Source organism: Adiantum capillus-veneris, chromosome 27, assembly GCF_014529385.1.
Source record: "Adiantum capillus-veneris isolate H3 chromosome 27, ASM1452938v2, whole genome shotgun sequence".
In the NCBI taxonomy this organism is placed as follows: domain Eukaryota; kingdom Viridiplantae; phylum Streptophyta; class Polypodiopsida; order Polypodiales; family Pteridaceae; genus Adiantum; species Adiantum capillus-veneris.
Genome location: NC_140957.1, coordinates 34,605,111 through 34,623,336, shown reverse-complemented (window position 1 = coordinate 34,623,336; position 18,226 = coordinate 34,605,111). Strand labels below are relative to the sequence as shown.

At 41.2% G+C, this 18,226-nt stretch overlaps 1 pseudogene; it reads right to left on the bottom strand.

Annotated features, from left to right (window-relative positions):
- Window positions 1–273: 273 nt before the first annotated feature.
- The window catches only part of LOC147421757 (uncharacterized), a 144,167-nt pseudogene continuing 126,214 nt past the window's right edge, over window positions 274–18,226 (bottom strand).

Genomic DNA, 18,226 nt, shown 5'->3' with positions numbered 1-18,226 from the left:
CCCAATGGTAGATTGTATTTATTCTTCTTATCCCCCTTTAGAATTAGTAAGGTAGATGAAAAAGAAATAATCAAAAGTAGCAAATAAAAGCAATCGATATACATAGCTTGTTTATTGTAGAATCAAGTTTCATATACCTTTGACGCAAATAGATGTTGATGCACCTTAGCACCCCATAACACAATGCTCTCCTCCAACTCTATTTCAATCAACTTTGAAGGACATTCTATTTTGATATTCAAAAGTGCATCCAAGGATTGTAACTCCATTGTGTCACAATTTCGTCTTAATCCTTGTCCGAGCACTAAATACTCTCTCACATATATTAGCATTAGAACATAATTGCACTAGATCAATTTGACAAACAGTCAACATATGAGGATATGAGTCTCTCCATATTGCATTGCAAGCGATTGCAGTTGCACCATCTGGAAGACTAAAACGTATCCAACTAATAGCAGATTGTTGCAGAAACTACCAGATTCACTAATAAAATCATCCTCTTCAATCATAGCAGCAGAATTTATAATCTCTAACACATTCATTTGACCATAAAAGGAAGCTATTTCTTTTGTCTCTAACTTACCATACTCTTGTAGATCTTTCTCTAATACTAGATGTTGTGCTAAAACTAAAATATCTAGCTTAGCCAAAATGAAATTGTCAGCAAAACGTTCTTGAAGAGAGGTGATAACCTTCTTCGGAAAATACTTGAAACTCTAAAGCACGTACTAGATCCATGCCAAAGATATCTTTCTCTATCTCAATATCAAAAACCGTTTTGCCATGAATAGCTCCTCGCAAGTAAAAGAAAAAACCTTTATTTGGCCCGTATTCTCGCAAAAACATATAACCACTTGCATAAAGAATAAGTTCATTCTTATCAACATCGGGAGGATCAATGTGATACTATTGAATTAAATTGATCTCTTTTTGAATGATTTTAGACATGGTAGTAATCCTGGGGGATTCACTCTATATACAAAATGGGATGTCACCTGCGAGCGAACAACTTTGATAAAACCCCTATATACCACTCACATTAGGGAATATGACCCCCCTTTCTACGCTTATACGACAATCAATGCAGAAAACTATCATACCCCTATCTTACATATAAAATTTAGCTCTCACATGATATGACTGAGTAAAACTAGTCAAAGAGCGTGTAGCATAGTGACTGGAAACATACTAAGGAACCACTTCTATTGATAACTACTAGATGTACCCTCAATGTGTCTTGGTTTGACTTTCAAACTATGTGCCCGTTCAGCCTGCACTCTAGCTACTTGTGCGGTTTTAATCCATCTAAATTACTCCAAAAACATGGTTATAAAGTTGTGTCAGGTTCTCCATGTAATTTGCATCTATAAAACCTCTTTATAGCTTTCATCGCTCAATAAATGAACTATAATCATAAAACAAGCAATTGATACAAAGCAGTGTTAGTTCTTGCATGTATCTGTGTAGCTATTGACTCACAAGTTCGAGGGAAAACTCTTTTGGGAAGCCATAATTTTGAAACACAAAAACTTCCTCTCATTTTTCTTTTTTCTCAGTTCTCCCCCCACCCCCCCCCCCCCCCCCCCAATAAATATGATACCCCCTCCCTTATTTTTTAAGCTTGGGAGATAAATTATTGGGGGCCTGTGCCTAACTTATACGCTTATGTAACTTGTAAAAAAAAACCCTCCCCTGCACTTACGTGGTGTGGTAAGTTTTCCATATTGAATCCCCCAGGGGTAGTAATATCTACAAATTCTTTTTGAAATAACTTACTGACTATAGATATACCTTTCAGAATGTGTGCTAAGAAAAAAAAGACGACAAACCTTTTCAAATTTAGAAAGATCAATAAAAAGAGTTGGTGCTTTTCCTTTTGTCTCCAATACAATGACATTAAGAGAAGAACAGACCTTAAATATTGCATATGCACAAATTAGCCACCTGACATCAAATGTATGCTCGTATCTCAAGATCGGGCACACCAAATCCTTTTGAGTATTCCTTAACTCGTCAAGCCTCTTGTTAGAGTGATTAAAATGTGTGGCAATTAAATTAACAAGCTTCTCTGATGTTATTGAAATCTCAAAATTCTTTGCAAACAGAAGAGACAACCAAAAATTTGTCCTATGCATAACACAATGAATAGATGTTGAAAATGAATTTATATATTGGTTATTATTGACGTTTTATTTTAAACTTTGCTGAGATAGCCCGTCCATTGTAAAAGCTTCTTATTAAGTTTCACTGGACCACGGAGTGTGACCATGCTTATGAGTTATTAAAAAGGTCCTTGACAAGTGCCCCAATTCTACGAGTGTCCGATTGGAATGTAATGTTTTATGTGCATATCAATGCATCAAACTTTGCTATTGGGTGTGTTTTAGTTCAACTAGGAGAACATAAATTGGACTACCCCATTAGCTTTGCAAGTCGCCAATTGAATAATGCTGAGAGAAATATTACCTTCTTGCCAAAAAGTTTGTTTTTTATGTGGATCATCAAGTATTGTTGTTTCTAGTAAACAAACCATATTCCATGAGAAGAATTACATGATGGTTATTAATTCTTCTTGAGTTGATTCTATCGTTGTGGTGAGACCCAGTAAAAGGCATGTCATGGCTGATCATTTGTCTTGCATACCCAATGGTGAAGCCCCTACTGGAATTGATGATAAATTGCCCAATACTTCCCTTTTCCTAGTTGAGACCCATGCCTAAATGGAGTGAGAAGATTGTAAACTTTTTAGTTAATGCACTACAAGAGGCTATTCATATTAGCGATGCTCACACAACGATGCTCAAAAAAAAAAAATCCCAGCGTCGCTATGAGCGTCGCAAATTTACAAGTAAATTTGCGACGCTCATAGCGACGCCGGCTGGGCTAAAAAAAATACCAAAGAGCGCCCAAAAACTCAGATCTCAGATCTGAGTTTTTCGGCGCCCTCAAGCAAGGAGTAGGTAACGCTCTCCCTCTCTCTCTCTCTCTCTCTCTCTCTCTCTCTCTCTCTCTCTCTCTCTCTCTTTCTTCTCCACACACACACACACACACACACACACACGAGTAGAGGAAGGAGATCCAGGTATGCTTCTTCCCTCTCCTCACTCTCATGTTCCCTTCCCCTCTTTCTCTCTCCCTCTCTCTCTCTCTCTCTCTCTCTCACACACACACACACACACACACATAGTGTTTTTGAGAGAGAGAGAGAGAGAGAAAGAGTACAAACATAAACAAAAACGTACACACACATACATAAACAAAGAATGCACACACACATTGAGAGAGGAAAAGAGAGAGAGAGCATGCATAAACAAAAAACGCACACATTGAGAGAGGAAAAGAGAGAGAGAACATGCATAAACAAAAAATGCACACATTGAGAGAGGAAAAGAGAGAGAAAACATGCATAAACAAAAAAACGCACACACATTGAGAGAGAAAGAGAGAGAAACTAATTTAACGTCGTAGGAAACTAATTAAAATTAAAAGACCTAAAGATCTAGCCGACAAGGAGTTGAACTCAAGACCTATTATTCAAGAGGGAAATGGCATAACCAATCTATCATACTTGGCATGGGTGATAGAAAGGTTATACCATTTATCTCTTTTTATTGGCACACACATCCACACACGCACACACACACAAGAAGAAGAGAGTTATAACGTCGTAGGAAACTATCCTAAAAGACGTTAAAGATTAGGTTAGATGTAGACTTATGTTAAATTAGATTTAGGTTTATTTAAGTTAAATTAGATTAGATTTAGGTTTATTTTTAGTTAGATTTACGTTTATTTACGCTAGATTTAGATTTACGTTATATTAGATTAGATTTAGGTCTCCATAGACTGCGATGCCTGCATGAAGCGGGTGAAGAAAGCCCTCAATGGAATATAGGGTATTGTTGCCTTCACTCATGGTGGGCTCCGTCGATCCAAAAGTACTCGTGAAATGTCTTCAGAAGATAGGGAAGAAGGTGGATCTTCAGGGCGGCAAGAGTCACTACATCCAGAGAATCATGTGTTACGCGACGGCTTTTTGGGAAGAGAGCCACCAAGGATGTCTGCACAAGCATGGTTAGAGCAGAAGGAGATGTGCGATGACGGATTGCCTCCAGGGATGAAGAGACTCTCTCTATGGTACGAGTTACCATACTGGCCCTGACTCATGATCAATCACTTGCTCGATCCAATGCACATATTCAAGAATGTGGGTAATCTACTATGGGACCATCTGACCGGCAAGAAAGATACTTTGGGAGCCAGAGTTGACCTTAGAAATGTGGATCGTATGGAGCAATATTGGCCGCAAACAGCGTCTGATGGATCGATAAAACTCCCTAAAGCACCATGTATTTTCACAGGAGCCCAAGAACGCAAAGTAAAAGAGACCATTCGATCTTTGCGGACCCCCACTAGCGTAATGCACTCGCTCCGAACGTGTTTTACTAAAGAAGGAAAGCTTACCAGTTTGAAGTCACACGATTGGCATAAAATGTGTCAGGTACGTTCATAGTGGACTTTAATATCATTGCATAAAATGTGGACTTTAATATCATTGCTGCACATACTTTACAGTTTATTTTACCGGTTGCCATTGAGGGATGTTTGTCTCTCGACATCCGTAACACAATCTACAAACTTGCAAAGCTGGTGCAATGGATCTCACAAAAGGAGATCAACGTAGACTCCATACCATTCGCCAAACTAAATGTTGCGGAGCTTGTGTGCATGTTTGAGAAACATTTTCCTACGACCATGCTGAGAAGAAGATGACGGAAGATCTAGAGGCTAAAATCAACCGATTTTGCATGCTTCACAATCCAGTGATGCAAAAGTGGATTTCACAATATGAGGATGCAAAGCAAGAGCAACAAAGGGCACGAATCGAGTGGAGACGGGGAAGACGACCACCGATGCACTATCCGACGGATCTGGAGAGCCTACCAACATTCATGAGCTTAAGATGGTTGCACAACCAATTGAAAAGCGCACAACAATGCGGTGACGAAGTGACTGAGGAAGAGTGGGAGTACTCTCGGGGTTGCGCGACCAAGGTAAGTTTGCAATGTACGACTAGCTAGTGACTTTATTTCTAAACGTTTGAACGGCCACTCATAATCTTTGTTCGTTGTAGTATAAGTCATACACAGCAGCATGGTGTAAAGGTCGACATTTTAGGGTGGAACGGATCGACAAAAAGCGTTTTACTCAAGATTGTGGAATCATGGCAAAATTTGAACAGTCTAGTCGACGACGTTCCTCTGATGCAGATCCTGTGGTGGTGGAACTCACTTACTTCGGCACGCTACAAGAGATTTTGAGGATCGATTACATAGGATTTTTTGTCGACTTGTTCGACGTGCAATGGTTCAAGATAATCATGGAGGGTCGCAACGCTACTGTGCGTAGTGGAGAGTCTGGTTTTCTTGAGGTGGATTCTACTAAGAAATGGACTGACCTAAGAGACACTTTCGTACTAACCGAGCATTGTGAACAATTCTGTAAATAGTTAACATCCCCCTTTTACAAGTTATGTGCTTGAAAGCTCTCATGTAAGTTATGTGGCAGGTAATATTTCATCCTACAAAGTCTACATCAAACTGGTGGTACGTCATAGAGGTAGCCCCTCGTAGTGCAAGGACGTATGAAGGCTACCATGTGCCAATCACAACGGCATCAATGGAGGAGATCAGAGAAGATGCTCAATCAGAAGCCGCTGCGGTGGTGCCAGACGAGCATCAAGATGCTACTACTCTATATGGGGTGCATGCAGAGGAGCTACAAAATGAAACAGAGGATATGTGTTTAAACGGAGAGCTCTATATAGATATAGGAAGTTATGCTGAGTTATGCGAGGATGAGAGAGAGATCTCTTAAAGCCACAAATATTGTATTTGAACAATTTTGCTCCGTGTTGTAAAAGCTCTGGCTCTCTAAGTACCTTCCATGGTGTATAACGCTCTTTTCTACTCGCGCTCATATCTTTTGATTGAAAATTCTGAGTTTTCGACTTGCATCTTCTATCACTCAATTCATTGCGTCATTGTATTTATATGCGTCATTACATCATTGTATTTAATGGTCTTTGCGTCATTGTCTACTCTATTCATTCAATATTAAGTTTAAATATTAGTGTGTTTAATGCAGGTATGGATGATGAGGAGTTTCTTTCTTCTTTGTCACCGCAACAGAGACAGTGGTACGTGGAGCGTCATCGCTCTGGCGCATCATCGCACGTTCCTACTCCATCCGCATCTCCCTCTCTTTCGGAGCATTCGGCGCGCTCCGAAGCTTCGGTGTCGACGAGACGATCTTCACACTCGTCTAGACACCGGCGCTCTAGTGGTGGCGGTGGCGGTTGTTGTGGGGATTCCGCCGCCAATGCCTCCACACCGCCTCGTGTTCGACAAGGCTCTTTACCCTCCCCTTCTTTGCCCGCCCCCACACCAGCCACAGCATCGCCATCTACGCCAGGTTTTGCGCGGCTGACTTTTCCTAGCAGCTACACACCTCTACCTACTCCGCCAGGAGCCACCCCACTCGACACTCCTCGCTTCGGGACCCAGACGCCGGTGGAGACACCTGACGTCCGTACCCCCATCGACACGCCGCTAGAGACCCCTGCCGGGACACCCAGGTTCACGCGTCATCGGCCAGAGGGCTTGCCTTACTCCGTCGACTTCAGCGGCAGCATCATCATGGATGATGACGGCAAGAAGGTGATCTCGCGCATGCGTGGTCTTTGCTCTCAGCTATTTAGACACTACATACTAAAAAAATGAAGTGAAGTACCAAGTGATTTAAAAGACAGAGTCATCAGCATACTTCATGATGAGTTTCCCGTTCCAACACGGGATCAGTGCTTCAATGAAGACCTGATGAAGATTGGAATGCGCGAATACTGCAAACACAAGCGTTCCGAAGTGCAAAAAGCAATCAAGCATGGGTGGAACAGGCCAGATTGGCTGGCCAAAGAAGATTGGAAGAATGCGAAGAAAGCAGCGCGCGAGAATCCCGACAAGTGGAAGCAACAAAAGGATGCAGCCAGAGCGCGAGTAGAGGCAGGGAGCTCACACCACTTGGGGAGCGGTGGATGGGCATCATTTGAGGCCGATTTTGTAAGTGTTTTCGCATTGCTCTTTATGTTCGATAGTTTAGGGTTTATGAGTTTTTTAATTCTAACATAATGAAATCTTTGTATGTTTTGACAGTGGTCGATGACAGAACGTGATCCCACACCGTACGAGCGCGAGTACGCAGGCAGGAAGGGCTTAAACGCCCTGATGGACATTCTCAGTTCTCGCGGCGGCATGGTTAGTATTAGGGTTTACTCTTTTCTATTTTTTGTATTGTTTTATAAATGTCGTTATATGTTTATACTTACTGAAAGCTGTCTTATTGTCTTTTTTTGTAGAATCTGACAGATACGCCGCTTGGATGCGATGAGACGTCTGACTAGACGACGTCAGTTTAGCCGTAGCTAGATAGCATTAGTTTAGGGTTTCTCATAGCTTATGTATCATGAGACGGATTTTATACGTCTTTTTGAACCATGTATATTATTACATTTGTCACCGCAGTTCATTTTGCCAATCAATTCTTTATGCCTATGATGTTGTACAATTGTCATTATTACATTTTCCAATCAATTCATTTTGCCTATGATGTGTACAATTGTCAATTTTACGCTTGTCAATTTTGCAAACAATGCGTCTTGTGGGTGACTATTTTGGGTCTATTATCTACCCTTGCACTTTTTTTAAAAATTGAATCAAGTACAATATGGTTGATGGGTGGCAGGGCATTCAATGCCCTGTCACCAAAAAAAATTTCTCTCGGGCGTCGCTATTTATGGCTCTGGAGCGTCGCTATAAGCGTCGCTATAGACTTCTGTGTAAACGTTGCTATAAGCGTCGCTATGACCGTCGCTATGACCGTCGCTTTGAGCGTCGCTATATAGTGACGCATATAACGACGCTCTCGTAGCGACGCTATTAGCGACGGTTTTAGCGACGCCGGGGGTTATAAAAACCCAATGTATTTCCGTCGCTAACAGCGTCACAAGAGCACACAACCTCTTGTAGTGATGGTTTTCCACCCAAGGAGCTTCGTAAGGATATAACTCAAAGCTACTAAAAAAATGTGAACCTTATTCTCTAATTGCACAAACTCTCTACAAGATAGGGCAGGATGATATTCTTAGACGTTATGCTCATGAGGATGAGTATTTGTACATACTGCAAGAAGCACACATGGACATAGCCAGAGGATATTTTTTAGGAGAAATAATTACTAGAAAGGTGTTGCAATCAGGCTATTGGTGGCCACCTTATTCAAAGATGCATCACTTTTTGCAAAAGTATGTGATGAATACCAACGTTACAAGACCACACAACAGAAGGATAAGATGCCCTTATATCCTATTAAAGTGACCCAACCATTTAAAAACTAGGGTTTAAACTTTGTAGGCTCAATTAGTCCAGCAACTCGTAACACTCAATCTCGATATATTATTGTTGCAACTGACTATCTCAGGGCATCCACTAGGAAATATGTAAGATAGCACGTGCAAACAAAATAAGAGATTTATAATTAGGTACATGTACAAAAAAATGTACTTACATAAAGGGTTTTTTAATTGAGAAAGTGAAAATTTTCATACTTAAGGGCTAGTTTTTTCACAAAAATACATACATAAGGGATACATATAATACTTGAAAATATACAGGTAAGGGATTATTTTAAATACCTCTTATTCACACGTGTTATATGCAATTTTTACATAGTGGACTCCCCTTGGCTGCTCCCCTTGGCTGACTATGTGACAAAGTGGACAGAAGCTAAGGCAACACGCAAGACTAATGGAAGGTCAACCATTAAGTTTCTCTTTGAGAACATTATTACACGATTTGGTTGTCCCTTTGAAATTGTGAGTGACAATAGTAATTATTTTATAAATGAAGTGATAAAGGAACTCACAACAAGCTTCATGATATCCCACCATAAGTCGACACCTTATTATCCATAAGCAAATGGCCAAGCTGAGAGTGCTAACAAGACTTTAATTTCTATCTTGACCAAGACGGTAGAGACTCATCTCATATTTTGGAACTTGAAGCTGACATCAGCTCTATGGGCTTATCGTACTGCTTACAAAGTGGTTATTAATTGTACACCATTCAAGATGGTATATGGCCAAGAAGTAGTTATGCCATGGGACTTTGTCATTCCTAGTCTTTGCGTAGCTTCACAAGAATGCTGGTATGGTAACCCTTTAGTTGAGCATTTATATATCCTTGAGAGGTGTCAAGGCTAGGGACTTGCTACACGCTGTGTGCGAGCCACAAAGGCTCCTAGCACACAGTCATACAACAGACAAGCTCACAAGGAAGAATGGTGTGTCACTCACCTTCCTGCGTAGTTGCGAATGAAGGATTCCCGCGCTACCAAGAAGAGGGAGACGCCGCTACGCCACGCTCAACCGCCTCGCCGCCGTCGTGCCGCCGCAACGCTCGATCACACACACACTCTCACTCTCTCTCTCTCTCTCTCTCTCTCTCTCTCTCTCTCTCTCTCTCTCTCTCTCTCTCTCTCTCTCTCTCTCTCTCTCTCTCTCTCTCTCTCTCTCTCTCACGTACACACACACACACACACAAGGAGATGGTGAAGGAGAAGGTGGAGATGGAGCAAGAGCGGCTTCTATTGCACAATGAGAGAATGAGTAAAAATTAGGTTTAGTGGCTTTTATATGAGCTCACCCCATTCACACTTGGGCGCCCATACTTAGCCAACTAACTCCTTGAATATTCCAGTTAGAGTGCGCCTGTCATCGGCGATTACCCTTACCCTGTTCCTATTGGTCCAACAAGCCCGGTACCTGACTCTAAACAATACAACGTTTATAGATCATAGGGTGTCCGTGTGCCGTGAGGGTTAACATGCCCCCCTTCCTGATGTAGATTCCGTCCTCGGAAGCTATCCAGTTGAAGCTCGTTCGTCGAGATGGAAGAGCAGTCGACATGGATGTACGTAGCCTTCTTCAATCACTGCAAAATCAAACAACATTGCCACAGTAATTGCATTCTCATATACAATTAAAAATCATATGCAATTTTAGACAGACAAATTGATTGGTAACAGAATTTTAGACAATTTGTCAGCAATAAACATTAAATTGCAATATAATCAAATTCATAAACAGATGTAAAGGTAAAAAATTAAACAAGTTCGGGGTCGCTAATTTAACGGTCAAAAGGCACTAGAGCTCGACTATCAATACCATGGGTAACTTCTCAATTTTTTCTGGTCAATTAAGTTGTTTAATCGCGAGAGCCAAGTATTTGATGTTCGAGGGCTGACTAGAGGCTATACCTAGAAGACCTTGTAGTTAAGCTACGATAAAAGGAATTTCTCATGAAATCATCGCCTGACTGATTACCTTTTCTTTGACCCCCCAAAGTCTTTTCACATTGATTCAATTTTGATGTGTGTGCTTATTTTGTATGCCTTGGGTTTTTTTCTTTTCAAGGAAAAGCGCCCACACTGGGAACCTCTAGGGCTCTAGTACCATAGGCGATACATGTGATTGAAGTAACAATTTAAGCAGGGATTTCTCTTCCAGCTTAAAATTTTACATTGTGGCACTTTGATTTTTTGTTTGTTCATTTTTAGCATTTTAATTTTGTAACTTTGGGGGGTCATATAACACTGTTACCCTCCCCAGGCTCATCACATTAGTAAACTCCCTTTATAATACTTAAGCTAAAGGTCAATAGGGTTAAGCCCACTAGAAAGCCCTAGTACATTTCACACAATGCTGCCTAAATCGGATTAAGAACCTAAGTAACCATTGCTTATTAGGAAGGAATTCCCCATGGTATTAAGAGAATATTTCTAATACCCAGCTTGGTCAAACTAGCTTAGTCGGACTGCTTGATTTTTAAACCTAGAAAAGTGATTATGACAAAACATTACATTGAATTAAATGTTTGATACTAAGAAAATGCGTTGACTATTATGCTACCAATCACAATCAAAGCAGACAAACATGGATGCAAAAAGATAAGGGCAATGCTAATGGACATAAAACACCTATTTGTGTTGATGGTCGCGCTTGATTTGAAGTGTGAACGAGAGAAAGGTTCCATGAAGGTCCAAATCCTATCAATAGCAACACGCTCCTGTACACACTAGGAAACAAAAGGAATACCTCCAGGAGGCACATTAGTGGGAAAAGGTACCAACACTTATTGAACACAACAAAAAACATAAAGAACCCTAACCTAATTATTTGCACTCCCCCTAAAGAGTCAAGGGAATAGGATATTGTAGAGGTTGGGGGGAAACCCTAAGGCTAAACCCCTATCCTCGTCGTCGAGATAAACAAAGTCATCATCCATGAGACCATATGTGCCATCCGTGTAGTCATGTAAATTTTCTTCTTCATCATAGGTGCCCATGTTTACTAAGAAGGTCACTAGACGCCTATAGTCATCTTGGTCAAAAGGGTAGGCTTGTGCAATGGGAGAAACGCTCTCTACTAAGTATGGATCAGACGTGGTCAAGAGACGTATCAGCCATTCTAACTCCTCAAAATTCCTCTCACATGCTAGTGTACCTATCAAATCCCATTCACATGCAAGCACTGGAAAGACAATGTGAAACATTTGTGAAAAGTAACGAGGGTACCTCTCACCCAAGGCAGGAGTGGATGACTCTAGCGTACTAGCCATATCTGTACACGCAAATAGATGATGGTTAGAGTGCAAATATTACAAGGGTCGTGTTCTTGTGCATAATTTGTTTTTATTATTTTGTGTTATGGCTCTTGCTCTTTTACTTTTTTATCTTGTTTTTGTGAGTATAAGGCTTTATATATACATTCCCTAAGATTGGAGATTGAGAGGTCAGGGAGGAAGGTTGAGAGGGAAGCAAGTGAATGACGGATGTCAGCAAACACTCCCCCCTTCCTTGGGTAGATCATACTTTTTGGAATGATGTCGTCACCTTTTGAAACCAATTGTTCCAAGTTGTTATGGGTAAATGCTTTAACCAATAGTTTTCGATCACCCTATGTGTTTCATCTAGTTGTAAGGGTGGTAAGGTACTCTCCCATGATTTTATTTGCAACATTGTTGGAGGTGGTGAATCTACAACGGGAGGTGCAAACTCTTTCTTGCTTGTATGGATATGTACAATGGTAGGTGGAGGTTGTGTCGAAGCTTCTATTTTCGTATAGGAACTACATGAAGAGCAAGAAGATTCATTTGCTTTTCCTGTTCCTGAGCTAGGTGGAACAAATCGTTCTTTCTTTGGTACCCAAACTAGCTATGGAGCAGGTGTGTCGCATTCCGTGATTTTTTCCTTTCCACGATTTTCAATTTGTTTTGGAGCCACAGGATTGGGTTTACATGGGCCAGGTGACAGGTAAGAGTACAATTTACGTTTGGGCACCCAGATTTGATCATTTCCTTTATAGTATCCTTGGGCTTTTAATAGTCGTTTAGGAATCCAGCGCCACGTTTTCTTACATTTCTTGGAGCAAGTGGGACGTTTCTTACGAGGCTTCCGTTTTTTAGCATCAGCCATGGTTACTAAAGAAGATTTAGGGACCCACTTGTATGCTTTCTTTGCTATATTAGGATGGTTCTTGTGTGTCTCAAGCTTTCTTTCAACTACATCAGTTGAAGATCTAGAGAGTTGGGCTATGTGGACGTATGGTTCAACCTCCTGGACATGCAATTTCTTGGGTTTTATTGCCTTAGGCAATATCTCAGGGACTATGGCTTGAGTGGTAGGGATAAGAGTTGGTTTTTGCGTTGTGACACCCCCAGTCCCCCAATCAATAGTGCATTTGGTGGCTATCATCCACGTGCGTCCTAGGTTTATATTACCCTCCATAGTTCCAGTAGGCATGACCAAAAAGTCTTGAGCTACAATTCCATTGTCATAACTGACAGAAGTGTGCCAGATTCCAAAAACCGTAGTTTTTTTCTTGTTGACACCCTTGACTTGGATAATACTCTCAAATAGAGGTGGCTTCCTTAACTAACACCACACCCCATAGGATAGCAGATTATATTTAGCACCCGTGTCCAATAAGGCGTTATATGGCACTTTTCCATAGGCACTATTTAACTCAATAGGGTATCGTCGAGGTGTGTCAGAGTCCAACCAATCCTCTTCGATTTCCACGTGGAATGGATTTGTGACTCCAAGGTTAGCCTCTCGTTTTTGTCTTATACGTTGTTGTCGCTCCTTAGCCTCAGCTTGAGCTTGTATCTTCTTTAACTCGGTTTGTGCTTTGGCGGCCTTCTTTTGATGAATGGCCCGTAGTTCTTCTTGGCTTAAAGGATCATAATATCTTTTGAATTTACTCCCATTGAGGAATCCAATGGTTTCAGCTCCATCAAGAGTTTCCACACGAAGGGTACCTTGTGGGGTAATTTCACATACTCTATATGGTCCTTTACCAGCATATTTCAACTTTTTCTTCTCTTTATGTACTCCATACATAAGGACTTTATCACCAACTTTGATGTCCTTGTCCTTCACATGGCGATCAAACCACTTCTTTCTCCTATCCTTTTCCACAAGAGCATTTTGCACAGCCAACTGTCTCTCTTTGTCTAGTTTTTCTAAGATATACAAACGCTCGGTTAAGGGGTTACCATTCCATCCTTCTTGCGAAGCTACCCTAAGACTAGGAATGACAAACTCCCAAGGCATAACCGCTTCTTGGCCGTATACCATTTTGAATGGCGTACAATTAATAGCCACTTTATAAGCAGTACGATAAGCCCATAGAGCAGATGTCAACTTCAAATCCCAATCAGTGCGATGAGCTTCTACCGTCTTGGTTAAAATAGAGATTAGAGTCTTGTTGGTGCTCTCAGCTTGTCCATTAGCTTGCGGGTAATAAGGTGTAGACTTATGGTGGGATATCATAAAGGTCGTGGTAAGCTCTCTTATTACATCATTTATAAAATGGGTACCATTATCACTAACAATTTCAAAAGGGCAACCAAATCTTGTGATAATGTTTTCAAAAAGAAACTTAGCTGTTTTCCTCACGTCAGCTTTTTGTGAAGCCTTAGCTTCAGCCCACTTTGTTACATAGTCTGTAGCAACTAGAATATATCAAGATTGAGTGTTGCGAGCTACGGGAATAATTGGACCTACAAAGTCTAAGCCCCATTTTTCAAATGGTTGGGTTACTTTAATAGGATGTAAGGGCATTCTGTCTTTGCACTGTGTGGTCTTGTAACGTTGGCACTCATCACACCCTTTTGTAAAAAGTGATGCATCCTTAAATAAAATTGGCCACCAATAGCCTGATTGCAGCACCTTTCTAGCAGTCAGGTCTCCTGAAAAATGTCCTCCTGCTATGCCCATATGTGCTTCTTGCAAGATATACAAATATTCATCCTCGCGGGCACAACGCCTAAGAATATCGTCCTTGCCTAGTCTATACAGAGTTCCGGCAATCAAACAATAGGGTTCACATTATTTTACTAGCCTTCGAGCGATATCCTTACGAAGTTCCTTGGGTGGAAAACCATTAACTAAAAAGTTAACAATGTTCTCACTCCATTCAGGCATAGTCTCAACTATGAATAGGGAAGTATCAGGTAATTCATCATCAACTCCTGTAGGGGCTTCACCATTGGGTATGCGAGACAAATGATCAGCCATGACGTGCCTTTTACCGGGTCTCACTACAATAGTGAAATCAAACTCGAGAAGAATTAACAACCATCGTGTGATTCTTCCTGTGGAGCATGGCTTGTTTATTAGATACAGCAACGCTTGATGATCCACATAAAATACAAACTTGTTTGCCAGAAGGTAGTAGCGAAATTTCTTTACTGCATAAACCATTGCTAAACCTTCTCGCTCTGTAGTGGTGTAGTTCCTTTCAGCATCGTTCAATTGACGGCTTGCAAAGCTAATGGGATAGTCCAATTTATGTTCTCCTGGTTGAGTGAGAACACACCCAATAGCAAAGTTTGATGCATCAATATGCACATGGAAAATGACATGCCAGTTAGGTGTCCTTAAAATCGGAGCACTTGCTAGTGTTTTCTTCAATTGTTCATAGGCCTGGTCACACTCTTCAGTCCATTTAAATTCAATGAGAAGCTTGTACAAAGGACGTGCTATCTCAGTGAAAAATAAAATAAACCGTTGATAATAACCCACATGTCCCATGAACCTTTGAACTCCCTTGTAATTGGTTGGTGGTGGTAACTCTAGAATCACTTTAATTTTGCTCTCATCGGTTGAGATACCATTCTTAGATACTATATGCCCTAAAATAACTCCATGCTTGACCCAAAATTGGCATTTGAATGGGTTCAATGAGATACAATATAACCTACACTTTTCAAACACCTTCCGCAAACATGATAGATGTTCTTTCCAAGAAGAGTAAACACAAAGGTCTTCTAAGAAAGCTTCACAAAACTCTCTCAAATATTCTTTAAAAGCAGTGTTTATTAATCATTGAAATGTAGTAGGGGCATCCATCACATGAAATGCAAACACGCCAAATTCTGTGATGAAGGCAGTTTTAGCTTGGTCCTCTAGCGCTATCGTGATTTGGTTGTAGCCTGAGTACCCATCTAGAAAGCTATAAGCTTCCTTGCCTGCAACTCTTTTGAGTACATGTTCGGAATATGGTAGGGGGTAATGGTCTCTTCTAGTAGCTGCATTAACTTTTTTGAGGTCCACGCACACCCTGAGTTTCCCATTCTTTTTTGGCACGATAACTATTGGAGACACCCATTCAGAGTGTTCAATAGGATATATGAACCCACATTTGATAAGCTTTTCTAGTTCTTCTTGAATGATCTTTGCGTACTTAGGATTCATCGGGTAGGGTCTTTGTTGTACGGGCTTCGCAGTGCTAATCATAGGGATTGTATGTTGGACCACAGAAGGTGGAACACCTTTCATATCATGGTATGTCCAAGAGAATATGTCCTTGAATTCCTTGAGAAGTTCTTTGAGGACCGCCTCTTCAACTTCTGTGAGGTCTTGGGCAATAAAAACAGGTTTTGATTCTTCACCGGGGTCGGCTAATTCTATTTCTTTAACTATTGTCGGACCATCATAGATTCCATTATTCCCATCGATAGGTATTATTTGGGCTTTTGTGTACACAACCTTTGCTTCCCCTGTGGTGTAAGATTTGAAATGTTCTGGTGCAGGATGCAAGTCTGTGGATTCTGGTTGTGCTTTGGTCTGTGCTTCTATTTCTGCTTTCTTGTGTTGTCGATCTAACTCTTGGTTTTGACGCCTCCTTGCAGTGCGACTCAACTTTGGCTTGTCTATGATCTCTAATTGGGCTATGTCATGGGGTTGTGGTCTACACCACATAACATTTTGGAGATATTCACCCCAATCGTCTACCAATTTTCGATGAGCATCACATGCTCCTATATAACTGAGCCATTCTGCTGAGGATCTCTTCTTTTTTATCCTAGCACGTACATTGGCTCGATATCGACGCCTCTTAAAGTTTTTCTTTTTCTTATTTGAGACCTGCTTTTGATTTGCATTTAGATCTGGCTCACTAAAGGAGTCCTCGTTGGTGTCCTCTTCACTCTCGGAGGAGCTATCATCGGTTGATGTGCTCGGTCCTTCCGAATGTTTTGACTCTGAACTTGCTCCACTCTCTAATCCATGAGATTCAGAATCCGTTTCACTCTGGGAGTCCGTGTCTGAGTCGTGTTGGTCAAAGTCTTCTATTGAGCTATCGGTGTCACTGTCAGATTGGTCTACAATTGCCTTGCCCTTAGAAGATGCATGTATGGCACTTATCATGTTCAGAGGTGCAATTTGTGGTACCTCTTCCTCCTCTGGTGTAACCCAAGTGGTTCCTCTATTTCCCCAGGTATCTATGGTTGCAGCTAGGTGTACCCAGTCCACGTTGTCTGATTTCGTCATACCCGGTAACACATCCATGTAAGGAGAATCTTGGCCAATGTCTATATCCTTCTTACAAGTGTAACAATATTGTAGTGGGGCCGAGTGAACTGTGGTGTCAGAGCGATGATCAATAATGGTTTTACTCCCTAAGGGGTGTACCTTACCAATCACCAAATCCACTCTAAGGACAGATTCTTGGAATTGCAAATAGACATGATTTTTAGACCAATCATGAACCATTTGTGCTTCCCTCATGAATGGTCGTCCTAAAATCATTTCATATGACATAAGGTGTTTAGAGAAATCCATTACAATGAACGTATGTCGTACCTTGTGTCCTAGAACTTTGATCTTAAGATCCTTGAGCATCCCCATAGGTTTGGCTATGGTACCATTTGCCATCTTTACCACAATGTTAGTAACAGTGAGGCGGGGTTTTCCCATGGATTCCCAACAATCTTTTGTAACGATGCTAACTCGCGCACCACCATCAAGAATTCCCTTTATAGCTAATCCCTTGGTAGTGATGGGTAGGGTCGCATTAGACACGTCGCCTTCAAAATACTGCCCTAATTCGTTAATGGGTACCTCGATCACAGACTCATGTCCATCTAAGTCAAGTGATTGCACATGATTTTCCTCATCAATCATAATCGAGTCATGCCTATTTGTTTGCGCAAACTGCGGTAATCCCGTTTGTAGCTCTCCGTTAAGGAATTCTCGAAGTGCAAAGAATAACTCAGGATCTCCATACAGCTTTTCTATGATCGTGGTTCGGACCTCAGAAGACATGAAGTCCACTAGTTTGGCAACATTCATTGGCATTTTGCAGGGTGTAGGTCCTTGACTAGGAACTGGTGAGGATGGAATCTCATATTCCTCAATGGGATCAGGTATTCCTTTGTTAAACATCCTTTCCAACAAGAAAGGTGTATGCTCACTTTCTGATGTCCCGTCCTCACTCCCTTCTTGGATGATACTAGGTATGGCTAACGGTCTATGGTTCATGTGGGGTGGATGAACTTGCGTGGGAAACACTGTGTCATGAATTTTGACATGCATGGGTTCTGGTTCTAGTTTCCTTTGAGTCTCCTCCACTAAACCTCTTAGATGTTTCACCTGCTCAATCTCGTCTCTTGGGTTTGGGTACGTCCCAATCTTCTTTTTACGATTCTTCCCTTTTTGCCCCTGCGGTTTATCTTGGGGGTCTTGGATTGGATTTGGAAACACTTGTGGTGTTTTCAAAGGCTCTTTATGGTTTTCTCTTATTCGGTTTTCATTTGGTTCCATG